The sequence below is a fragment of the Pogona vitticeps genome, chromosome 5 (assembly GCF_051106095.1).
Source record: "Pogona vitticeps strain Pit_001003342236 chromosome 5, PviZW2.1, whole genome shotgun sequence".
Lineage (NCBI taxonomy): Eukaryota > Metazoa > Chordata > Lepidosauria > Squamata > Agamidae > Pogona > Pogona vitticeps.
Window position 1 is genome coordinate 131,542,719 of NC_135787.1, and position 27,073 is coordinate 131,569,791.

Sequence of the window (27,073 nt, forward strand, 5' to 3'; positions counted from 1 at the left end):
AAAGGTCAAACAAAGGAAGAAAAATGCCACAGGTTTAGGGATGATGATAAGGATAGCATATAACAAGTTGCCTGACTGTGGTCTAGTTTCTGAAAAACTGCTGCCTGTGTTGCCCAAGTTGGTAGGAAATGCACTGTTGCAACTGGGAGACAGAAAGTAATAGACCAACCTGAAGTGTTTCACTTGGGGGAGAATTTCCTGAAAGTCCCCTGACAGCTGAAAAAAGGGATTTATACACTGATGGCTCCCTAACATCTTAGGGAGCCATCAGTATATAAATCACAAGAAGATAGACTTGTAAGAGAAGCTATGAAGGATCTAGAAAATGCTCTTAAGAAAAAGGATGTGTCACTGGATCCTCCAACAACAGTATTTCCAACAACTATGTATGGATATGAAAATTGAAGCCAAAGAAAGCTTAAAGGAAACAAAATCCATTCATTTGAACCAGGATACCCCAGGCTGACAGAAGGGTATGTAAGTGGATTCCAAACTAAATGAAGATGGAATTCTCTCTAAAGGCATATATATAATATATATATTAATCTGAGTTCATTGCACTTCAGTCATACCATGAGAATAAAAGACTCAGTGAAAAAAGAAAGTAATGCTAGGAAAAGTTGAAGGCAGCAGGAAAAGAAAATTGACTCAATAAAGGAAGCTATGACCTTGAGTTTGCAAAACCTAAGCGGCTCTGTTAATTATAGGACCTTTTGGAAGCCGTTATTTCATAGGGTCACCATGTGCACCTGCATGCAATTTATGCCCCACCACGTGTACAAAAGAAGATCTAGCAAATGGCTGGGATCGTGCTATTGAAGTAGCCTGTTTCTAGTCAAAAATAGTCTACGTATTTAAACATTTTAATGTGCATATTTCAAACACATCTATAATTTTAAATTGTGCAGCACTCTGTAAGAAAGAAAAAGAAAAGGAAGGAAGGAAGGAACTGTGCAAGTGAGATGTATCTATATTAGGAAAGTGCAGTCAGTTAGTCTCCTACTGTGTCTACAGAGTGAAACTGATGTACACTCAACATCCATGACAATGGACATGTGATTTTCCTATGTGGGAGTGAAAGACTGTAGAAAAATGTTGTATTTGACACATTTCTCCTGACTACATTTCCATATGTTCTGTTAAGCATGTTGAAATTAAAATGCTGCTCATTTTGTAATGCCAATGTTGGACTTAAAAATTCAACTGCTTCTGCCAAAAGCACAAATCACTTTGTATAGCACTAGATCATTGCCATTTGCAAAAAGGAAAACTTGTGTGGACCCATGTGCTCATACAGAGAAAGGAGTATAAGACCTGGATTCTTCCAGTTATGTTAAAAGGGGATGACATCCATCCAGTGGGCAGGCAGGTGAAAACAGAGGTGTCAATGAACAGATATAACTCTAAAATGAACCTCTAAATGTTGCTGGTTAGTGCTGTAAGCCGTTAATTTCTCACCATGTTGTGGGAAGAATTAAAATCCTTGGCAGTGTCAGGGATTTTGTTTAGTGAAGTTAGTCTTGCAAAGGATAATGATTTATTATCCGATGTGTCACTGGATAGGTTACAAGAATGATCGCAAGCAGAAAATCTCCCTGAAATCTTTGAAACAGGAGCAGACGTAGAAAACCTGTTGTTTTGTTGTGACTCGCTCCCATGAAAAATAATATCTGGAATCAGATACATAGAACCCTGTCATAAATAAAGAAGGGGATTAAGTGGGCCCCAGTCTTTAAGCCACCAACTCCCAATTAAACCCTACATCCTCAGAAATTTCAGATCCCAAGGCAGTGTTCTGATACTAGATAACGGGAGTGCTGCCTTTATTTATTTATTTATTTATTTATTTATTTATTTATTTATTTATTTATTTATTTATTTATTTATTTATTTATTTATTTATTTATTTATTTATTTATTTATTAAACTTATATGCTGCCCACTCTACCCAAAGGTCTCTGGGCGGCTTGCAACAATTAAAATACAATTAAAGTACAATAAAAAATGATTATAATGCAATTAAAATAGATACTCTAAAAATTGCCATCAGGACCCACAGTTGATGTTATTTCAACTAAAAGCCTTTTGGAGTTAGGCATGTAACTCTTTAGTTATTTCATTTTCACTGGTGAAAATGACTTTTTTAATAATTGACTCCCTGTTGGATAGGAGTTAAAGAGTTTTCCTGCATTCCTGGACTTTTTTTAAATTCCTGCAGCAAATTTTGCACGAAAAGCTTGTATGCTGCACAAAAAAATCTTGTATGCGATGCTAAGAAAGCCCATTCTTTTATGACAAGAGCTGTATCCCTGCCTTATTTCCTTCTATCCCGTGAACTGAAACTTTGCACAACAATATTTTTATCTTAAACTCTTATACAACAGGGAGTCAATTATTAAAAAAAATTATGTGTAAAGCCCCTTTGTTGGTTGGCTGGCCTTTTGCAGCTAGCAGAAGAGGAGAGGAGAGGCCAGGTCTTTCCACTCCTGTGCAAGACTGAAAAATGGCTTGTCTTGACACATCAAGACACTCCATGTCTCCTTTTTCAAGGAGGAGAATATTTCATACAATGAATATAAATACAAATAAGGCAATGACAACATAACACAGGCATCCAGTGTTGCCCATTCCCTTACAATTATACTACATTACTAGTAGTTATCAGATAAGGAGAACAATGCCAACACACATAACTCACGGCAGAAATGATAATACTGTATCAAGTTTGAGTCACACTTCCCTAGTTGGATAGTGATCCTGCTAAGTCCACATCTCTTTTCAAAATGCTGCCTTACATAAAGTTTCTTTTGCAATGCCATGATAGCACATCTGGCAATTATGCCTGCTGTCATTGCAATGATGTTGTCTCATCTGTTGTGTGTGCATAAGCATTGTTTTTTTCTCTCTGATAGTTTATGATTCTTGGAATCCCCAAGCCACACACTGTAGTGGTGGAACAACCCCTGCCCCTTGTCGTTAGAGCTCACCAACTGAGTGGGTAACCAGCATTCGTTGCTTCAGAAACTATACATGAAATGATTTCACATCAGTCGCCATGTGAGGGGGAGATGGGCTTTGAAAATGAAGCCAGGTGTTGTTTTTGTTTAACTCTTCTCTTCCTTTTCCCCCAATATAGATCTTGAAATAATTTATGAAGGGCCTTATTGTTAGATAATGGCTAAGTGCAACCAGTTTCTGTAAGCCCATTATTCTTCTCCATTAACCCAGGCTGAGAATTCTTGCTGAACTACTAACACTGCTTTAATATGGAGTTGTTTGGCTTTGCACTTCCTTCTTTCCAGGGTGACAAATGGGTGACCCTCCAGACAATGCTGAACTCCCATCAACCATTACTGCTGGATACACTGTGATTCCAGTTGCAATCCAACAAATTTGGGGGTGCCTTATTTCCATCAGTTCCTTGAACGTAACTGTGGTGTTTGCCCTTGTGGCCCCTGCTTGTTTTTCCCTTACAAAGGCTCACATCATGTTTTCTTCTCGCTGGCACCAGTGGATTACTTCAATCTACAATTTAAATTACGTATGTTAGAACACTTGTCTTGTGAACAGAAACAGAATGTATTTATTGAAGTGAAGCAGATTGAGTAACAACAGAAGTTTTTCAGATACACATTATGCATAAGCAATTCATCAATAGTTCTCTCAGTACATACTTCTTTTCTCTTGCAATATCATTACTACCTTCTCTACCTATTTTTCTTACCAGCTCTATGTCTCTTAGTATCTCATCCCAATCTCTATCTCCCTGACTAACCAGCCCTCTCCCAATCTCCCTTCAGACAAACCTCCTTCTTCCGCCAAGCCTCATGTAGCTGCCAACTCCACCTCTCTAGCCCTCTCATAGGTTAATGCAAATTAGCTCATGAATATGAATAGCATGAGTGATGTGGGCAGTCACCACTGTGATTGCAGTTGCAATCCAACAACTTTGTGGGTGCCTTATTTCCATCAGTTCCTTGAACGTAACATATAGAGATGTGACTGCTTCTGGACATAATTCATGATTTGCTGCACAGGCCTACAGTATTTCATCTTCCTAAAGATAAACACAGAGGATGGTGGGACCATCTGGAACATGAGATAATGTCAACACCACAGTGTTACTGTAATATTTTCCAAAATGTCAGTAGAAAAATGTTTGCTTGCCACAATGTCCTCCTAACCCTTGAGTTACTTTTGGTAGCTCATACCAGAAGTAACTTTGCAGAATTTTGATTGCCGTGCTCTGTCCCAGTGGTTCTCTACCTTGGATAACCCAGGTGTTCCTGGACTTCAATTCCAAGAAGCCTTCACCACCACCTCTGCTGGCTGGAGTTTCTAGGAATTGCAGTTCAAGAACACTTGGGTTTGAACCCCTGCTCTGCCTGGTACCATGGGACTATGCTCCCACTGAATTCATAGGGCTGTACTACTAATTACACTGTAATGGAAGCTGACTTAATATTGTACTTGATCAACAATCCTGCACAGGGTATAAAGTACTCAGGAGTGATTTACCATTCCTTTGTTTGGGGTGTGCTCTGAGACAGTGCGGCTTGCACAAAGCTGCACAGGCTGGCTCTTCTCCTAAGAGGCACCATGGAGAATCAAACTTGTGACCTCTGGCTCAACAAGTAGATATTCCAACTCACTGAGCTATTAAAATTCCAATCACTCTTTTCAATCTCTTTCATTCTCATGTTACTTTTTTCTCCTTTTTTCTCATTTATTTTTATTTGTTCTTTTTCCTTTTTTTTTTCTTTTTTACCTTCTTTTATGTTCTGCTTGTAAACTTAGAATTCGGAGCAGGCTGCTTTTGTTGTCTTCGTAAATAAAACAAACAGTATATTGATTATATTGTGAATTGCCTTAAAAGTAATGAAAATGCCAGTTAGTGCAAGGACACAATAGAGAGCCTTAGCCTGCAAATCACAGCCTGAGGAAATTTATGCATGCATGTTTACCGCCTATGTCTAAAGCTTAGAAAATGTTTGGGGGATTAGCATAATCACCTGTTTGCAGAACAAGAAGGCTAACATTGTTTATCAAATGTTTCTCTGATTCTTCATTTGATTTTCAAAATAATTGCTACTATTATTATTACTATTATTTAGACTGTCTTGTCTTTTGCTGCTATTTGTTTCACCAAGCATCACGTTTGAGAAGTAAGCATTGTATCTTACAGTGATATATAAAAAGTATTCTGCCCTCTTTTTTTAAGAGCTACTGCTGTCATTTTATAATGGCATTCTTGTTCATAGTTTTATTTATTATTGACACCTATCCCCAGCCAAGTCTAGGCTTTTCCTTCCACAGGGCAGGGCACAGAAATCCCTTTTATCTCTGTCCACAGTAACTGAGATGACACAATCACTAACCCCATGTTTACTTGAGCAGCTTTTTTTCCCAGTTCTGTCTCTCCTTCTCCTGCACCTGTTCCTTAATCTTCTCGCCACTGACCTGGCAAGTAAGTGCCGCTCTAGCTGAGCGTGACTCAACTGAAAAATTATATGACCCTCCCGTACTGCACCCTGAGCTCCGCAGACATTAAAAGAAATCAACTAGCATAGCCTGTTAAGAACAAGTGCAGTCATGGATAGCCATACAGAAGCTAGCTATAAAGAAACATATCTAAAATGTTCATTTTAGAAAATGTTTGGGATAAAATAAATGAGAAGCCCTGAACAGGTAGGAATGACAGAGCAGAATGAACCGCAAAAGCTTTCACTGCTTTCTTTTATAATAATAACCTTAGAACTGCAAAGCAGGAAGGGGCCTTCTGGATCATCAGGTCCAGCTCCTGCCAAGGAAGCACAGTGGGGAATCAAACTCCCATCCTCTGCCAAAACCACTGAGCTATCCAGCAGTTCCCTCATTCAAACAAGCTAGACTTCATGTCAAGGACAAACAATGCTCTCAACTGTGGTTTACAGCTGGGTAACAAGCCTTTTCTTGCCCCAATGATGTTTGATCACAACAAACCAAGGGACAAACAAGCTTTGTGGTTCAGTATCACTAGTATGCAGATGACGCCCAACTCTGTCTCTCCTTGCCATCTAAATCCAAGGAAGCTCTAGACCAGTGTCTGATGTCAGTAATAGACTGGATGAGTGTGAATAAGCTGAAATTTAATCCAGACAAGACAGAGATGCTCGTGGTCAATCAAAAGGCAGATCAGGGAATAGGGATGGAGCCTATACTGGATGGCTTTACCATCCCTCTAAAAATACCGGTGCACATTTTGAGGTGCTCCTGGATTCGTCTCTGAGCCAGGTTTCAGTGTTGTCAAGGAGTATAATTGCACAGTTTAAAACTAGTGCACCAGCTATGCCCATTCCTGGAGAGGTCTAATCTGGCCATGGTGACACATTCCTTAGTTACATCTCAGTTAGATTACATGCTTTATGTGAGGATGCCTCTGGAAAATGCTTGGAAATTTCAGTAGGTCCAAAATTCTGCTGCCAGATTCCTTACTGGGGCTGATCACAGGGATCACATAACCTCCCTGTGCTGTTTTTAACCTATAAAGCCCTAAACGATTTGGGCTGAACGCTTTCAATGACCATGTCTCCCTTTATGAGCCTGCCCAGATGTTAAGATCATTAGAGGAGGGCTTTCTCTCAGTCTCTTCATCTTCACACATATGGGAAACAAAGGAGAGGGCCTTCTCTGTTGCTGCTCCCAAACTGTGGAACTCCCTCCCACAGGAGGCCAAACTAACTCCATCTTTGCTGTCCTGCCACAAGCAGGCAAATATATTTCTCTTCAGACAAACTGAACGGCCTGAGTGGGTTGTGTTTTTTTTAATGAATGGATTATACTTTACTGCTTTGAATTCATTTTTGGCACTGCATTTGCTTACTGTCTTTTAGTATGGTATCTGTTTGATCCATCTTAGCATTTGTATACTGTGGTACCTCGACTTACGAACGCCCCTACCTAAGAGCATTTCAATTTCTGAACAGCTCCGCTCACAAAATTTTGCATCGACTTGCAAACGGAGCTTCCACGTATGAACACAAAAAGGTAGGGGGAAAGGGCGGGAAATTTAAATTTACTAACTGTTGGCAAGAGGCTGCTTCTTTGTAGCTCTTCCATCCCAATGGTTAGGGAAAGGGATGCGGTGGGGGTGGCCCAGAGCAGGGAGGCTTGAGCCTCCTGTGTGCTCTGGCGGCAGCAGAGGCAGTGGTCACCCAGCATCGGGAGGCTTGAGTTGGCCGGGTTTCTTCAGCTGCTCGCCCCTGACCGCAGCAGAGGCAGCGGTCGCCCAGTGCCGGGAGGCTTGAGCTGGCTGGGTTTCTTCAGCCGCTCACCTCCCGGCTCACCTTCTGCTCACTCCTCGCCACCCTCCACCATTTGAATTTACCACCATCGGAGGGTGGTGCAGAGCAAGTGGGAGGTGAGCCAGGAGGGGAGCAGCTGAAGCACCCCCACCAGGCTCAAGCCTCCCACTGCCAGCGGTCACAGTAGCAGTGGAAGCCCGGGAGGCTTCGGACTGGTAAGGTGCTACTTTTTCCTTTTTAAAAAACTGTTCTGGATGGGTTTTGGAGGGTGGGTTTGGACTGGGGGGGGTTATGCTTCTGTGCTGTGTTGTGTTGTTTTGTTTTTGGATTTCTGGTTTTGTTTGTTTGTTTTGGCAGTCCCAGCATGGGACTTGCTCTGTTTATTTTTATTTTTTTAATGCTGGAACGGTTTAATCCTGTTCCCATGCATTCATTTGGGAAATGGTGGATCGACTTACGAACACCATTCCAATACAGATTAAGTTCGTAAGTCGAGGCACCACTGTACTTAATTTTTTTAGCCTTCAATATTGACTTTTTATTAAGTAAGCTGCCTTGGGAACTTCTTAAGGAGAAACTTTGGATAAAACTATTTTAAACAAACAAACATACCAGAGTTTTTCAACCACATCTTAGCTTACCATTATGAATAAAGCTGCCATTTGTTTATTTCTGGATCTTCTGGGGAGCCCAGATGCATGCATGCATGCATGCATTGGAAACACCAAAGCTGGTTCCCAGAGTTTAACCAAAGCTGGTTACCAAAGCTAGATGTTTTTAGCTCAGTGATGCCAGCAGGAGCATTTGGTTAGCACATGTGATTCCGCCAAAAAGCGAACACACCCCTGCATCAGGTTGTTGAGCGGAAGAGTTTCTATAAAACCATCCTGTAAAAGGGTGTTCATGACAGCTTTCAGTTCTTTTTTCTCCTCCAGTCTTTGTTGTACCAAAGGAGGCATAATGAGTCATGGCCAAAGAACCTGGGCACATTGCGGCACATAATGACCCTTCTCGGGCAAGATTTAAAAAAAAAAAAGCAAATGTTGACTGTCCTTTCAGTGGACATTAACACAACCTACAAGGCAACAACACCCTTAGGCAGAATGAAGCAGCTGCCTCAAGCAATTGGTTTTGGATATCACAAAAAGACAGCACGTTTGTAATGATTCATTGATTATGGTCACATCTCCACTGTGAGGAAGAGAGAAAGCTGTGGGATTTTACTCTTCCAGTGCCAAAAGGAGTTTCCTATCTTTGGCCCCGATTCAGGGGCCAAATTCAGTCAGGTGGGGTTACCTTTGCTGCTCTACTTCAGGCAGCAAAATGTCCCAGGCTGAGCTTGATAGTCTGCAATGAAAATGACAAATGTTTCAATACCACCGTAATACATCCCCCACTGGAACAAATATACCCCATTTGTCATTTTTTCAACTGTTCCTGCGTAAGGCCATAATTTACCATTTTCCCTGCTGGTTAAAATAATCTGTCCTGAAATGATGGAGACTTCCTCCTGCCATAAGTCACATTTCTCTTGCTTCAAGAATTGACTGTCTGTTCAATTAGGACCACGGCATGTGAGCAGTAATGAGAAATACTGCATGTGCAACAAGAAGACTGGCTTGTGAGCGACAGCAGCATCTAGTGGCTCAGAATGGCAGGAACTCCCTAATCATTTATGATCAATCAATTTGCTCTTCCAATCCATGTTTACCAATTATTTTTATCTCTTTTTAATTGCATGCATACATAATATGTTGTGCTGAAGTTGTGCTAAAGGAGACATTCAGCTTTGGATACCAAGGTTCCAATCAATTACATGTGTTCAGAAATATTACAGTCTTGATTAGGATAGCTCAGTGGCTTAGGTATCTGGCCATGGAGCCAAAGATTGAGAGTTCAGTTCCCCAATGTGCCTCCTTGACAGGGGCTGGACTTCATGATCCCTAGGGTCCCTTCCAACTCTCCAGTTCCAAGATTATAGTGTTGATCCTTAGTTACCTGAATAGTCGAATAAATGATGACCAAGATGTGTTGTGTACTTCATCAACTGAAGCCATAAATGGTGGTTTATTATACAGTCTCCAGAAACAATGAAATACATAATCTGAAATATTTTTGCTAATATCTGAACAGGTTGCAGATTGATAAATATGCACTAACATGAATATGAAATGATTATTTGTAGGGAGTGTCTGTAGTTTCAAGGCAGGATGCATGCTTTGCACTTGTGCAAAAGGTCCATGTTCAGTTCCTGGCATCTGCAATCAAAAGGGCAGCATAGAAGGTGATGGGAATCGCTTCTGCCTGTGGTCATCCCTCCCATTAGGCAAAGTGATGTAGCTATCTCAGTCAAAAAAAATATTGAGTGTCATGAAAGGGCAGGAACTTGTTGGTTGTTCAGGGACGGGCAGGACACAGTTCTCTTGAAATTTTGCACTACATTCTCCATCAACCTTAGCCAGCAGAGATAATTGTGAGGAATGATGGGAATTGCAGTCCAACATGATCTAGAGCAGTGGTTCTTAACCTTTGTTACTCGGATGTTTTTGAACTGCAACTCCCAGAAACCCCAGCCAGCACAGTTGGTGGTGAAGGCTTCTGGGAGTTGCAGTCCATAATTCCTGAGTAACCCAAGGTTAAGAACCAGTGATCTAGAGGAGCACTCTTTGGTCACCCCGGCATAGGGTGAGCAGTAGTTATTTTCTGCTTTTTCACAAGCAGCACACTCTTTGAGGCCAGCCCTGAGCTTCACTATAGTTTTTCATTAACTGACTATGTCCTAAAACACAAGCAATAGTTTTGAGCAGTTCAGAGATGTTCTTACGCAAACTATCTCTCAGAAGTACCCAAGTAACTTCAGAGTTTCTTAGAACACATTTTTGTGCATTCCTAGTTTATTTCATAGAACTTAGAAGAGAGTAGTTGCCTTTTTAAAAAAGCCAGTATCAATCTTACCAACAAGAGCCAGTGAAATTATAAGGTTGTAAAATAAGCAAACTTCTTGCTTCTTTTACAACCTTACAAAATTACAGAAGATTTCGAACTAGGAGAGTAAAGATGATGAAAACATTTAAAATCCTAGATCACTGTAGAAGCATATCTAGGCAAATGTTGAGCCCATTTAAATCCTGAGCTTCTAAGAATATCCTCTGAAGTATGACAAATCCCAAATAGATATTTTGGCCTGCCAAGCCAAGCCAAGCCATGTCCCAAGGCAAACCTAAGTCCAGCATTCAAATGACCTGTTGGGAAATATTTTGAAGAACCAGAGCAAGCATATGGAGGGTAGAGTGGACACTGATTGCATAGACCTTTGTGGTGTTTTAATTCCAGTCTGTTATTCACATCCTTAAGGAAATTAATTGTTTTGAAAATGTTGAACACACTTTCCAACATAACTTCTTCTGAAATGTTTAACAGCAACTTGGCATGCAGTTTCTTTGTCTCAAAATATTTCTCCCCTATTATAAAAAAATACTGAGAAGGAAATGTATGTAGTAGGATAGCAAAGATAACCTTTTCTTGTCAGTCCATAATAAGATGGACTCTCAAATTTTAAGAAATGCACACCATTTGAAAAGTCAGTTGTGTGTGCTGTTTAGTTGTCCTTATCTGCTTATACGAAAATTCCATGTATATGGAAATTAAATCAGTAGCAGCAGAAGTAAAAGACAGAGAAAAAGCCACTGGTGAAGATGTGTAAGATGCACCCACTTTCTTCAAGGATAATGGCAACATCAGCAGAAGAGAATGGATAGTTCCAGGGGTGGTGGAGCAGCAGCCACTAGTTAGCAACAGTAGGTGTAAGTGACACTGGTGGTGGTGGAGGCAACAATAGAGACACTCAAGCTAACTTTTGTTACTACTGTGCAAAAGATGGCACTTGTAAACCCTTGCTGAACTTTCCTTCCCATGAAAACTCCATGATGAGACAGTCCAAAATGAAACAAGAGATAGTGCAGGAAGATGAGATTCCCAGATTGGAAAGTACTGAATCAGCTAACAGGGAAAAGCAAAGAAGAAATACAAATAGTGCTGTTGCTAATTATGCTACTAGATTAAAGCTGAAAGGATAGCTAGTGGCTGACACACAGAGGAATGAAGTGCTGGGAAAATTGAAGGAAGCAGAAAAAGAGGAAGGTTACAAGAGCTGAACAAGGCTGTTGAGGGCTGGACCTTTTAGAGATCACTCACTCATTGGATCGCCATAATCGTGGTGGCACTGTGGGCTAAACCACAGATGCCTCTGTGCTGCAGGGTCAGAAGACCAGCAGTCGTAAGATCGAATCCATGCGACAGAGTGAGCTCCTGCTGCTTTGTCCCAGCTCCTCGCCAAACTAGCAGTTCGAAAGCATGCAAATGCGAGTAGATAAATAGGCACCACATTGGTGGGAAGGTAAAACGGTGTTCCCTAGTCACACTGGCCACGTGACAACGGAAAGCGCTGGCTCTACAGCGTGAAAACGGCATGAGCACTGCCCCCTAGAGTCGGACACGACTGGACTAAAAATGTCAAGGGGAACCTTTACCTTGACAACAGATAACAACTATACCAAATTTTAACCAACAAATTATGTATTTCTGAGACAGTGAATGGACCTCAGGCCAGATGGCTCTGAAGGAATTGCACAGGAAGCAACTCCAAAGTTCCACTTCCTGCCTACATTTCACATCTTTTTAACAGTTATTATGTGGCTGTTTGACTCTTAGTGAAATATGGGGAGAAAGGATGTTGCTAAAAGAAGAAAAATGTGTCTGAACACATTTAATTCAATCAGTCCTGCCTTCATTTTCGTAAAACTGCTTTGTTAAAGAAAAGAAGTGAAGGCTTCTAAAAGCAGCCAAAGGCAAAGGCAAAGATGCTTTTAAAAAGCAGAATAATGCATAAAAATCTAGTACACATTACTGAATTTTCAAAAATCACAGTGTAGATTAGTGAAGATGTGTCATTACATTACTGGAAAATTTTCGGTATGGATTTAATAATTAAGATGAAGTGATGTGGCTAGGCATGTATGTGGTGGGTGGAATAAAATTCTTGATTAATATATTACATGTGTTTGCACCAACAATGCAATAAACAATGTATTCTCGAAGGTTTTCACGGCTGGGATCCGATGGTTGTTGTAGGTTTTTTGAGCTGTTTGGCCATGTTACTTCAGAACATGGCCAAACAGCCCGAAAAACCTACAACAACCAATGCAAATAAACAGTTGGGGCAGTGGCAGTCTGCCAAATTATAATCTTTATCTTGGAACTACAGAGCTGGAATGGACCCTGGAAGGGATCATCAAGTCCGGTCCTCGTCAAAGAAGCACAGTGGGGAATTAAACTCCCAACCTCTGGCCAGATCCTAAACCACTGGGCTATCTAAAAAGTTCTAAAAAGTAGCAACCTTGAGGCTGAATTCAAGTTATCCTAACATAGATTGTTCTGTATTGATATACTGTTTGGAAGTTCAACACACCTGTCATCTGTCTTTGCCTAGGGGTAATAATGAAGTGGGGCAGGAGGCGATTCATTTTCAAAACAAATAATTTAAAAATCCTTTCTTTCCAAACAGTGTTATTATTAGTACAGTATCAAGACAGCAACTGATAATCAATCAGCTTGTTACAGTAATACAGCTGAGATGTAACTAAAGCCCATGTCTTTGTAGCCAGATCACACCTTTCTAGGACTGGGCGCAGCTAGAGCACTAGTTTTAATTGTACAAAGTCACTCTTGGCCATTGCTAAAACTTGGGCATTCAGGCTCAGAGATGAATCCAGGAGCACCCTCTACCTTAGATGGAGTGCGACACTATCCAGCACAGGCTGCATCCCTATTCCTTGATCTGCCTTTTAACTGACCTGGAGCAGTTCTGTTTTGTTTGGATTAAGTTTCATTTGATTCACCCTCATCCAGTCCATTACTAACATCAGACACTGATACAGAGCCAAAGCAGCTTCCTCAGAGTTAGATGGAAAGAGAGAGATGGACTTGAGTGTCATCTGCATGCTGGTGACACTGAACCCCATTGCTTCTGATGGGCCCTGAAGGAATAAAATGCTAGACTACATCAACTTTCAAACAGTTTCAGCAGGTCTCTTCTAACATTCCTATGACATGGAGCTCTTACAGAAACAATAATGAAATTCTGCAGGTCTAGACATCTCCGATATCTTCTCTGTTTTACCAGAGCACCGTCTACTGCAGTGAACAAGCTATTTACATTCTCTCCTTCCGCACAGCATTGCCTCATACTGTATATTGACTTTTCATATGAAATGTTCCAAATCGTTTGATTCACTAAAAAGAGAGGCAGACAGTAATTTTAATTTTCCAGTATGTCAGCAATTTTTGGAAAGACCTCTAATATCTAAATGCATTTAGGCGAATCTTATCTGTTCCTGTGACGCCAAGGTGACTAACAATGGTAGCTAATCTGTCTAGCTTTTTCCTGCTTTCACCTGACTTTAGAATATTTTTCATGGCTACGTGCTCAACTGTCATTGTGAAACAGGATCAAACTTTAGTCTTGTGGTAATGCTCAAAGATAGTGTAGTTGATGTATATTTTTTTTAATCAGAGTATTCTTTATTATGACTCTGTAGACAAGGATTGCTCTATTTGTTTAAATAACCAAAAACAATCATTTCATTGGTCTCTGGTTTGTCACTAGACACTCACCCCAGTCCCAGAAATCTGTTCACACTGAATGTTGAACTCTGAAAATAATTTCTCTTGGGACAATTACAATTCTGTTCTTTTGAAATAATATTTTTTTTTCTTTGAAAACTACTATTTCAGAGTAGACTCCCAAAATCTGTTGCAGAGTTTTGAATTTTTGGTTGGATTCCTCTAACTGTACAGCAGAAGTGTGGGGATTCACAGAACAGAATTACCTTCAAGTTCCCCAGGTTTGTCCACCTCTTTTTTTCTCATCAGCTGGCACTTACAGTCTCAATAACTCATTTTGAGACATTAATAGTAGAAAGTATAAAAATGTTTCATTTAATTGCAATGAACATATAACAGCAAACTGACAAATATGACTACTGACTTTCAGCAGTAGGCCTCAACAGAATGCCTGCCTGTACTTAGACCTGGAGACGAATAAAACAATGGATCACGATATTCATCAGAAATAGCTGATTCATTAAATATTTGTCCCTTCATATTTGTGGGTTCCAGAGACCCCAGTGAATATGATGGGATCAATATTTCTTCATTTTTATTCATCCCCCATATGAAGAGAGGGAAGACTAGCCTTCCCTCTCTTCCTATGGCCTTCCCATTCTCCCTATGGGCCCACCGATCAGCTGATCAGCGGACCGATAGGTAGCCAGCCACCTCCACAGCCAGCCACCCCCATAGCCTATACCCCACACCCTTCCCCTCCCTACCTTAGCCACTGCCACCATCTGACTCTGCTGTCATAAACACCACCTACTGCAGTGGCCTCCACAACCATGGCCTGCAGTAAGGGACACTGGCTACCCTTTGCAAACATGGAGGCTCCAGCTTCATTTAGAGTAAGGAAGTTGCACCTGCCATCTTTGCAAAGGTCAGCCTGGATTCCCTTTGCCTGCCTTAAGGGAATCCAGGCTGCCCTTTGCAAAGATGGAGGCTGCAGCTTCCCTATCCTAAATGAAGCCGCAGTCACCATATTTGCAAAGGGCAGCCAGTATACCTTACTGTGGGCCATAGCGGTGGAAGCCAGCTGGAGACCGCAGCAGCAGGGGTGGGGCAGTGGCTGCAGTAGGGGGTGGCAGCATCTGAGGTGGTGGCAGGGGAGGCAGTTCAGCAGCAATGGCAGAGGCAGGGGTTAGTGAAGCGGGGCGGCGGCATGGTGGCAGCAGTGGCGAGGGTGGCAGGAGGGTAGGGGTGGCAGCAGGGTGGCGGCAGGGCGGTGGGGGGCAGTGGTAGCAGGGGTGGTGCAGCAGCAGGGGTTTGGTTGAAGGGTGGTGGTGGCGGCGATGTGGCAGCAGCAGTACAGCGGCAGGGGCAGCAGCAGGGGGCGGCGGGGGGTCAGGTCCTTTTTAGACAGCCTCTGGCTGTCTAACCCCCCCCCCACGAACCAACAAATAAATTCATGCTTCGTCGGCTCATGGGGGGAGCCTTGTGCTTCATCAACTTTGACGGATCATGAAGCCGGATGAATAACCAAAATGACGATTCATCCCCATCTCTACTTGTAACATACTAAAAAGCAGAGAGGCAGGGCTTTCTTTGAAATCAGAAGCAGGGAAGGAAGGAAGGGCTAGTGCTGGATAGACAGATAGTCACAGCAGCCTAGAAAGGTCCCTCCAGGTGACAACTACTAGAAGCAGCATGTGAGGTGGCAAAAACAGAATCCTGCTGCAGGTGTGGGCAGTGCTTGTGCTGGCTGGATGAATATATACTGACCCAAAATGTAAATCAACTGGACCTTTCTTCCTCCTTGTTTAACTCTGAGTACCTATATTGGGGTGTCAGGCCCACTTCCCTTGGGTCATGAGAAGTGTAAGGGTCAGCTGGGCCTGGTGTCTTCTTTGGCCTCACCACAGAGAGATGTTTAGACCTACTGCTGTAACAGAACATGATCTACTGGGCATTACTAACAAATCCTGCCTGTCAAAAGCTTGTATCCTCTGCTTAATTAAAGACTTAGCATACATATTATTATGCTTGCATAGCCCATCAAGGTAAAAGACAAGTACAGAAATCTTTGGGGTCATAGCTCTTCTCCAAGAGGATATATATGGGTCATTGAGTTTTAGATAAACAGAAGAATTTACATAATCACAATGACAAATACAGTTCCAGATACAAAAGGCATGGCTCCAAGTCTGACTTCTCTGCACATAAGCCAACCTAATATGTTTATTATTGTAATGTATGTCTCTCAATGGTAGGTGCAAGAGTTCAGGGGTCATTTTAACATTTCAGTGGAACAGCAGCAAATTTTGAAGTGCAGAGGTTCATAGTAAGAAGCCCCATAGCTCTACACTCAGGCAGACTAGATAGCTGCATATCTAGGAGAGGGGGGGGTAGGGGTGGGTGAGGAGAGAGACTATGCTTCTCCACTGTTTATACTCCAAAGCACCTGTTGCTATAGTTAAAATATACACCATAAAATTCAGCCATCCAAAGCAAGCACATTAGCCACTAATAAAAGATCACAATTAAATTAATGAGGCATGCCAGCCATCATGCTTTGTTACCTGGGTGTAAGCAGCATTGAACAGAGTGGTGCTTCCTTTGGATTGCACCAGTTCAATTTGCTAAGCATGCTGTAACAAAAACATCTTCAGGCAACAGAACCACCGCCTTTAGCTGTGAATTAGAAATACAGACCATCTTCCAAATACCCTTTGCAGTTTGCAGTGCTGGCGTAAAGGAGGAATCCTGTCAAAGAAAGCAGGCGTGCAGCATCTGCTGGTTGGTTTTCCTCATTCTCTGATTACAAGCATGCTTATTTTTCACAGCCAGTGGTAAGACCAGAAAAGCCTCACGGCTATATCAGTCATCTGTCAGAGCTCTCCTGCTGACGCTGGTGCTGTAGTAGAAGATTACACTAGCACTACTGCTTTGATAACATTGATTATTTATTTCTTTAAAATATTTATATGCTGCCTTTTTCCTGAAAGATCCAAAATGGCTTATGTTATTTCAAAAAAAGAATGTTAAAAGCCAAATAATAAATTATTACAATATTAAAGAGCATTGAAGAACTATCATAGAATCATGAAGCTGTAAGGGGCATATAAGGCCATCAAGTCCAACCTCCTGCTCAATGCAGGAATACAAATCAAAAGATTTCTATGAGGTGATCGTATAAATTTCTCTTGAATGGCTCCAGTGTTGGAGCACTTACCAGCTCTCAAGGTAACTGGTTCCATGGCTGTACAGCTCTAATGGTTAGGATGTTTTTCATGATATTCAACCAAATCTGGCTTCCTGTAACTTGAACTTATTATTCTGTGTCCTGCATTCTGGTTGCTCAAAAACAGATCCTACCCCTCCTCTCTATGACAGCGTTCCAAGTATTTGAAAAGTTCTGTCATATCCTCCCTCAGTCTTCTATTCTCAAGGCTATACAGTACATGCTGTGTTCTTTCAGTCTTTCCTTGTAGGGCTTGGTTTCCAGCCCCCTGGTCATCCTTGATCCTGGCCCTCCTCTGAATTTGTTCTAATTTGCCATCATCCTTCTTGAAATATGGTGTCTTGAACTGGACACAATACTCAAGATGAGACCTAACCAGAATAGAGGGGAATGAGTACATTGGCATTTTTGTAGCCGTATCACACTGTTCGTTCATATTCAGCTTGTGATTTACACTGATCTTTCTCACTTATAGTATTGCTGAGCCAGGTATCCCCCATCTTGTAATTGTGTGTTTGGTTTCTTTTTCCTGGGTGCAGTACTTTCCTCTGTTGAATTTCATTCTGTTGTTTTCAGCCCAGTGCCCAAGCCTATCTAGATCATTTTGAATTTTGTTTCTCTTTCCCATGATATTAGCTATTCAGCTAAGTCAGGCTTTTGGAGGTCACTCATTCATATGGTCACCATGAATCAGAGGTGAGTCAACAGCACATAACAACAAGCAGCTGTAATTTGCTTTTCCAGCTCATTGGATTGTAATATACATCTTTATAGTAGAGTGTTCTACCACGCCACAGTGAACTATCATAAGAGCAGAGCCTTAATTCTTGGCTGGCAAACCTTTAATACTACCTTTTATTGTAAGCCTCTGTGCCAAAGCAGTGATATGTTTTGCTTGTTTCTTCACCTGGAATTAGCTTCCCCTTCTACAGGATTGCCTATGCTCAGGGGAGCACATATGATGCTCTGGGCCAAGTTATGTGAATGAAATCATTCTGGTGTAACATTGTATAAGAGAAACCCATAACAGTCATTCTTCCTGACAGATTTCTGCTGCTTGAATAGTGCTCAGCACATCATTGTTTTATCTTTGTGATTCATTCTTTCTTGGGACAGGGAGAATGTGATCCAACACACACCCAAATCCAGTTGGATTCAATAGCTGAAATCCCACAGTAGGTTGCAGCTAGAGTAGACCCATTTAAATCAATTGAACTTATAGAGAAGTTGACTCACCAAATCTTCACTGACTTAATGGACCTGCTCTAATTGTAACTTACTACTGAATTTCAGCCAATAAGACTTATTTTCGAATGAACATGCATAGGATTGTATTCCAAATATTGATTAAAGTATATATATATATTACATTTAGCAATTAATCCAGATTCTATTTTCCACTAAATATAGCTCTGCCAATGACTCCACTACTAGTATTAAGTAATTGATTTTAAGGTAGAAAAGACAGGGGGAATAGAATTTAATGATGTGCTGCGTAATGATAATGATAGTCAGGTAATGTGATTGACTTGATAATGGATAATTTTCCTCATATGACATGATGTGGTCCTTGCTGTTAGTTCTGTTAATATAAAACAGAAAAAAGGCATGTAAAGGAAGACATAAAAGTGAATGTGAAGCAGAGAAAGTCGATGCCCAAAGCTCCTCCCCTCCTTTATAACATTAGAACTCAAACTCACCCAGTGCAGGTGGAAGAAAAGAGAATGAGAATGGACAAAAAGAAATATTACTTCATGTGTTTAGAACTATGGGACTCACTACCACAAGATGTAGCAGTGGATGTCTTTAAAAAGGATTTTACAAAGTTGTGCAGGATGAATCTACCTATGGCTAATGCTCATGCTGGCAGTATCTTATTCCCAGTATGCCTCTGAATACCCATCGCTGGAAAGGAAGAAAGAGTGTGCTTGTGGCTTTCGATGGGAATCTAGTTGCCCACCATGAGATCACAAGGCTTTCCCTCAACCCAGTGGGTCTCTCTTTCATGAACTAACCAGATTTGTGATTCAGATACACTGTAGGATCATTTCCCTTAAGTCAGGATTGCAGACTTGAGGGAAATTGGGAAAACTCAAATGAGGTAACAGTATGGTTGAGAAGATGGAGAAGTTGAGAAGTTGAGATGAGCTCTCTCTTCCACTAGTGGACCCTACCTAGCAGACATGTCTTATGGCAGCCATGGGCAAAACTTGAGCAGTTCTTTAAGGAGTAAGTACCTGGCAAATGTAATACTTATGCTGTTATCTACTTCCACTGTTATTTTCTTCACCAAGTATCGTCAATCTCTCATCACAGGGCTCAAAGGTAAAAGTTGTCAATATTCCACATGGTACATGTTTTTGTCTTATTTCATTTTGTTTTGTATTGTGCCTGCTATGCTTGCACAGGCTAACACAGCTACCTCTTCTAAAATCATTGGGCTCTGAATTTTGAGAACTTTACTCTTTTGGACCAGTTCCCAGCATCCCCCAATCATCATGGCTTGTGGCTGCTAGACCCAGTTGCCAGGTACTTACTCCTTAAAGAACTGCTAAAGTTTTGCCCATGGCTGCCATAAGACATGTCTGCTAGGTATATATATTGCTAACTTTTGATCATATTTTTAAAATGCATGTGGTTAGTCATCTCATACTGAAAGGTGTGTATCTTCTATTTCTGTGAAATGCACATGTATCACAAACCCATGTATTTATAAGGCTTAGGAGGGAGAAATGGACACTTCCATCAAGAAACATGAACCAGTTATGTTCTTTCCTTGAGTTCTTTCTTGCATTCTTCCCCAGTGCTGCATACTGACTTAGACACACAAACTACACACATAAACAGACCCACACATTCAAAGGGCCTTATCAAGGGCAGGAAGGAGAAGGAGGGCTATTTCAGTCCAGTTCCAGGGGGGCTGGCAAATAATTTAAAACAAAAACACCCAGGCAGCAAAATGGCTGTGATTGGCGAGTATTCCAACTGGTGTAACAATCTCACATTCTTGATGCGGGTCAGAATGAACAACTGTTTCCACATTTTTGGCTGAGCTGGAAGGACTTCCACAAATTCTTCTGCCAGGCAAACATGTTCACTAAGCTACCTACACCCAGATCCATCTGTTAGGATGGCAGCCTGCCCCTCTCTGGTATGCCATGCCAGGTTCAGGACTTACACAATATTCCAGAGATGAGGATCCACAGAACAGTTTTCGTTCTCAAAGTGGTAGCCATGTTAGTCTGTGCAAGCATATCAACAAGAGACATATTAAAGTATAGCAGCTAGTCTTTAAGGTGCCGCAATGTCTTAGTCTTGTTTCTCGTTGACATGGAAGAGTTTACTGCACAGCGAAAACTCCTTGATGCCAGTACTGTAGATTAAACTATTGAACTGACATGGCACCCACATCTTTTTGCCAAAGAGAGAAAGGTAACTCTGTGCATGTGCTAGTATCTGGCTACACATGGTCCCTAAGATTTCTATTAAAAATAAGATAACAGTGAAAGGTTACACATATCTTGCATTGTTTGGCCTTTGAGAATACAGTACACTGCTTGTCAACATGCTTATTCTGTTATTCAGAGCACACAGATGTGTACACACAGAGAGAGACAAAGACATAAGGACCTGTAAATGCCCCTTATTTTAAGGAGCCCAAACCAATCCTTACCTGTGCAACAGGGCCAGTCCTACTCTTAGGGAGCATGAGAATTCAGCTCATAAGTAATTTTATTCCCTGGACATGGTAATCTTAAACTCCTTCAGTTCTTCTCTCCCACCCCCAATAGTTATTTATTGACCCATAAATTAGAAGGCAGTCCAGGCAGAAGGGCAGGGAAACTGTCCAGTTGCCAGTCTGTCAAGGAGGAAGGGAAACTAGAGATGGGCGAGTGGTGGTGGTCCACAGGTTACTTGGCTATTATAAAATGGCAGGTGCAACTTGAAAGGTGTTGAGTACCACTGCTGTAGAGATTTTTTTTGAGTCCCAGTGAGTCAAAGTCCCACGGGGTAAAGCAAAGCAAAAGACTAATGGAACCAGTTTTGGTTTGTGTGTGTTCTATGCTGTCAAGTCAAGTGCGATATTTAAGGAGTGGTTTTACCAGTTCCACTCCCTCAGTTACTTTCCATTGGCAAGTGGGGATTTGAACCCTGTTCTCCATAGTCCCAGTACATCACTCTATTCACTACACCACACTGGAATTTTCTATATGCTGCAAATGTATCCTGTTTGATGAAAGCAAGGTTATCACTCAATTTAGTGGGAGTCATAAGCATAGGCAGAAACTATGTGTAGCATCCTGAACTTTCAAACCTATGCTTCTAAGAGTAGCTCATTTTATCCTGTTGAGAATATGCTGGGATGATCACAGGAGATCGTGCTGTTTGTTAACATTTCCCCTCTTTACAAGTGGTTGGTATCTATTGTTTTCCATTGTTCCCTACCAGTTTTACTGTGAAGATGTTAGGCTACCAAAGTCCCTTTGTTTGCCTATTCTGGGTCACTCCACTGCTGTAGCAGGGAGCACTAGCAGGGCATCTGGCTTCAAAGGAGCATGCCCAACTAGATTTATGGGGGCTTCCCAGCTTGGGAGGGCTTTGGTATATTTCTTTTTTTGCCATTTCCTTTTGCTATATTGTATGCTGCAGCACCTCTGTCAACATTAAACCTTTAAGGCACCCATGAATTTCTGACTTCATCGAGACTCAAGAAGCAAAGGCCCACTGGAGTTCAGTCTGGTTCAAAGTCTTCAATTCTCACAAAGCAGAAAAAGAGGTCTTCAGGATAGAAATCCTTAGCAACTGAGGTAATAAATATAAACCTTTTCATTAATCTCCTAAATCATTGGATTAAAATCAGAAGTGTCTTCTAACATCTTTGGTTCAGTGTGAAAGGTGAGGAGACATTAACCTCAGTCTTTGCCTTCTGTAGCAGATGGTCACCAGTTTTGGACTGATATTTTACCAGCTGTCCCTAATGTGTCCTGCCATTGTCCTCCCCAATACCATATGGACACTCTGTGGAAACACAAGTTCACCATGGAGTTGAATAATCATTCGTTTGTAAAGCCATCTTTCCCTTCTGGTATTAGCTGCTGGCTGCCTGGGAGGGGGTGTCTCTCTCTCTCTTTTTTCTTGAGAATTGTGTATTAAATATATTCTCTCCCAAGCAGGGATGAACATGGAATCATAGTGAAATTTGAAAAATGACACCAGGCTAAAAGCATGCTTTTCATCTATATTCTTAAATCCAGACTCTGTAATTTTGGAGATATTTTCTATAATCCCACTGGCCATCAAGACTGGAAAACAATCCAAAAAAAAGTATTTTTCCTCCCAAAGCTCTGCTTGAACCTTGCCTTAACAACAGGATTACCATTAAATTGGCAAAACAGAGAGAGATTAGTCATGAGCAAACAAATTGGATGTGACTGTGTTTATAGCACCACAAAATAATTGTGGGTATCTAGTCATTTAATGTTAGTTAATATGAAATTATTGAAAACAAGTCACTCATTTTTAATCATCAAAATGCCTTATTATCTGATGTAGCAGTTTAGCTTCTCAAGTGATCATCCTACATGAAACGAACATTCTAGATTCAGTTTCTATGAGCCAACTTGCCCTTTTTAGTCCTCTTTTTCCCAAATGCATTCTGAGGATTGATCAGAGTTCCCAAAGCCACCTTCCTATTGTTATGTACTGTGAAGTTACCCTGCCACAGTTTTTCATGGTATGAGAGACGATCAAGGACTGGCTTACCATTGCCACTTCCCAGTGAGTTACCATGGTTGAGTGGGGATTTGAACCCAAGTCTCTTGCATCCAAGTCCACCACTACACCACATCTATTCACTACACCACAGTGATTCTCAGTGTAGAAGCCACTTGGAAGCATGAAAAACTACAGTTCCAAACCTTATGGAGAGTCCACATGTATAGAGAAAGTCCTCCACTTTGGAATATTTGCCTCCATGGAACTGAGAAACTGCTAAAGGGGAGAGGGAGGCTAGCGTACTTCCCATCTTGATCCATATTTAATAAAACCAGTAAATGATGCTTCTGTCCCAGGTTTAATTCAGGTACATTTTTTTTCTTCACAGTAATGTCAGGCAGCCCAACTTACTTCTGATCCAATTTTTCAAAATATTTGCTGGGAAATCCCTCTTTATCCAGTGCCTCCAGAAAAAAAAACTTATCTACCACCCGTGACCCTATTTCTGAAGGTTAAACAGGCGGACTTTTTAGTCTGGGATTTTCAAATTATGATCTGAATCAGTGTTACTGTGATTCAGGTGTGGAGAAATGTTCAAGGGTACAGTATTCTCTAGCCTACTGGTTGATGGTGATCATCTCATCATCTTTTATTATACCCTTTATAGAGTTTATTAGGTGATGAAAAGACAGATTGAAATGGAAAACCAGGATGCGGAATAGAAAAAAGTGTTCCCTATAGCAAGAATCCTACAGCTGGTCACTTCATTATTCTGTACTAACAAAATGGCTGTCATAATGAAGAGCCATATCTCAGCTGGGCTGGTTCATGCTGCTCTGCGCAGCATCCATCACCATGACACTAGGATTTTGGGAAAGCTCTTGATAATCACCTTACCAGTTCCACTGTTAAGGAGGAGAAAAGTAAGACCAAGCCAATAAGCCTTGTAGCAAAACAGCTGGCCCTAGTCTAACCAGACCTCTCTGACAATGAACTTACGCTTTTCTGAAACCTTACAAGAAAGAACAAGTGGGATCCCATCCACCACATGCATTCAGTAAACAGACAATGCTGCTCCTTCTGTGCAGTGTTATTATCAGCTTGCTTGAAAAGCTGAACAGCTGGATGCTCTGTCACATATGGGGAAATAGCTGGCTGTATGTGGGCCACCACTGATTGTAAGGGGTATATAAACCTCTTCCTGTTTCTTGGAAACAGCTGCAGCGTCTGCCAATCCCTCCATTCTTCAACTGTTTCTGATGCCAATCAGGCAGCAGCAGGAGGGTTTCCCTGGCTTTTGCAGGTATGCTTCCTAAGCATAGACGGTATGGGAAATAAGAGGATGGCATACGGCTGCTTTTTCATACACTCACAACCTCTTCTGTGTGACTGGTAGTCTGAAAGCATTGCTTAAGAGTCTGGAGTTTAAATGAGGAGCTGGACTTAGAAGTAAAAAAAAAATCTCAGTCTAGTTTGACTGGGGACCCATTTCACCAAGCATGTCAATGAAATGAATACCAGGGTGAGTGAATGGGAAAAAAGATGGTCATGAAGTTCAGAAATAGAAATGCAGTTGGGGGGGGGGAGTCCTAAAATGCACTGAAAAGATATAGTTCAATTCTGAATACTATTAGCTGCACAGATATTAAAGTGGAGTCTTCTAATCGTGTGCTTAAGTAGTATGCTATTAGGTGTATTTTCAAGCAGGTGCTCAGTTTGATAGCTGGCTCTTAATTGGTACAGTTGGATGACTCCACATTGCTCCCTTGCACCACAATTCAGCTGTGCGAACAGACACAGACAAACAAATATGAATTTAGGTGAGCTGCAATACTACTGTATATTGTATACATGATAATGTTTTTTGTAGGGAGTTAAAAAAACAACAAAATGGGAGAAAGGGAATTTAAACAGGGGAGAAATAGACTTGAGTGATCTTTTTACTTCTCAATATGAACAAGTCGCTACTTCAATGTAGTTCAATTTTTCAGGTGCCTTACAGAAGTGCCTTGGGTCAGTTTTCAGACCTCTGATTTAGGCCAAAACATTCTATTATGAATCTCTGATAAACAAGGATGGCTCACCTCAATATATCGTCTGAGACCAAGGACAAAAAGGCATCAGCCATTCAGTTTCCTCTAGGAAATGTTGAAGCTTCGCCATCCAGTTCATAAGAGAAGCAGGGGAGAATGGGTCTGCCCCATTTTTCATGAGGCAACAGAAAAAAAAATGAAGCTGTTACTAGGACGCTACATCTGGGGCTTTGCCCAGGACACCAGAAGTGAGGGCACCCAAATCTAGAGTGGAATCTATGATAGTAGTTAGTTTTGGGAAACTAAAGGACAACACATCCTGCACTGTTCACTTGCCTCCTTTGGAGCTGAAATATACACTTTTTCTTTTGCAGGGTTGTTACCCTTTCTTTTTTCTTGGGTGCCAAGAACCAAAATTCTCCCTCTAATCTGAAGAGCAATGTGCTTAGAATCCTCCACACAATCAGGAATCCAAGTTGTACATGCTTCCCCCTGTTAGAGAAGTAGATCTGTAACTATAGAACTCATCTGTTCAGCTTTTCACCAAACATGGGGAATTCTAAAGTGCACATCCAGGGAGACCTAAAGCGCCATGCATCTAATCAGCAGCACCCACCTCCACCTCACTGAGTTCAGGTGTGGTGGGCCTGGGAAATGTCTACTCTATTCTTCTAAGTGGAGGACCATTTCAAATTGGAGTGGGAATCCAGGGGACGATGTCAAAGATTCAGCTAACTTCCAAAGATGCTTACTTGGCCATATAGTCTGCAAATTCCAGGAAACAGTTATCTCTTTGTATGCATCATTAAAATCAGTGATAGGGTTTTGTTGAAGAATGACCACACACGGATAGATGTACAGTGGGGTAAAATGGTCTTCCGCTGTCCCTAAAGGGCAGAGAAAAAGTGGAAATCAGTTTTCTATTAAGTCTGGGCTAGAGGGTTTAAAGGGACATGGTGGCGCTGTGGGCTAAACTGCAGAAGCCTGTGCTGCAGGGTCAGAAGACCAAGCAGTCGTAAGATCGAATCCACGCGACGGAGTGAGCGCCCGTTGCTTGTCCCAGCTCCCGCCAACCTAGCGGTTCGAAAGCATGCAAATGTGAGTAGATAAATAGGGACCACTTTGGTGGGAAGGTAACAGCGTTCCGTGTCTAAGTCGCACTGGCCATGTGACCACGGAACATTGTCTTATGACAAACGCTGGCTCTATGGCTTGGAAATGGGGTTTAGGCCATGGATACAGCAGTAGCCGATGAAGGACATGGCCTCCCAATGCATTGAAATCTCCCATCTCTATCATAAATGGAACATCTTAGATCTAGGGCCAGTGTGGGAATTGTGCAATCCATCAAGGCCTTTAATAAACTCACCTATCAGAGGGCAACAAAACACACAAAATAAACCATTGATAGTAAAACATCCCCAAATTGCTCCAGAAGGTGTGGTTCTCCTTTTAAATGAAAAGCAATAGTGACCCTCTGGTCATTTCTGTATTCACCTCAAAGGTTTGATGTGGTCCAGGGTGAGATGAGGCTTGACACAGGTGTGACTCTAAACCCTCGGAAGCTGCACAGCCTTCTTTTTTTTTTTCTTCCTGTCTACCTGGCCATTTTCTAGGGTGCTGCCAAAAAGAATATATTAAACATATATGCTATATTTTAGAAGACATGTGTGGTGAATTAGAATAGGCGGTTTGTGTTAGCCTTAATGCTTCTGACAGAGAGTTACACAGCTCTTTAGAAACTCCCGCAGAAGCTCTGTGTTCTGGAGAAATGAACTGTGGCTATTAGCAAGTACTAATGGAGATTAGAGTCCAATTCTCCCAGCTGCTTTCTGACAGGAAATCAAGAGTGAAATGGACCCAGACTGGGAGGGCAAGTTGGCCAAAAAAATGACTGCAAATTTAAAAAGCTAAAGGAAGCCATGGAACACTTTAACAATCAGGTAGGCATTGAGAAGAAAACATTTCTCATGCTTTCACATAAGATGATGCCTGTTATTCTTTTATAGCATATGATAATTGAATTAAAATTTTTCAACCACTGAGCAAGTTGCCACTGACTTCAATGACATTCCTGCAGAGAAGATTACGGCAGTAGGTCTATATTAATAATTCTGTGCCGTCAAACCAATACTGACTCACAGCAACCTTTTTCAGGGTTGTCTAGGTAGACAGGACTCAGGAGGGATTTA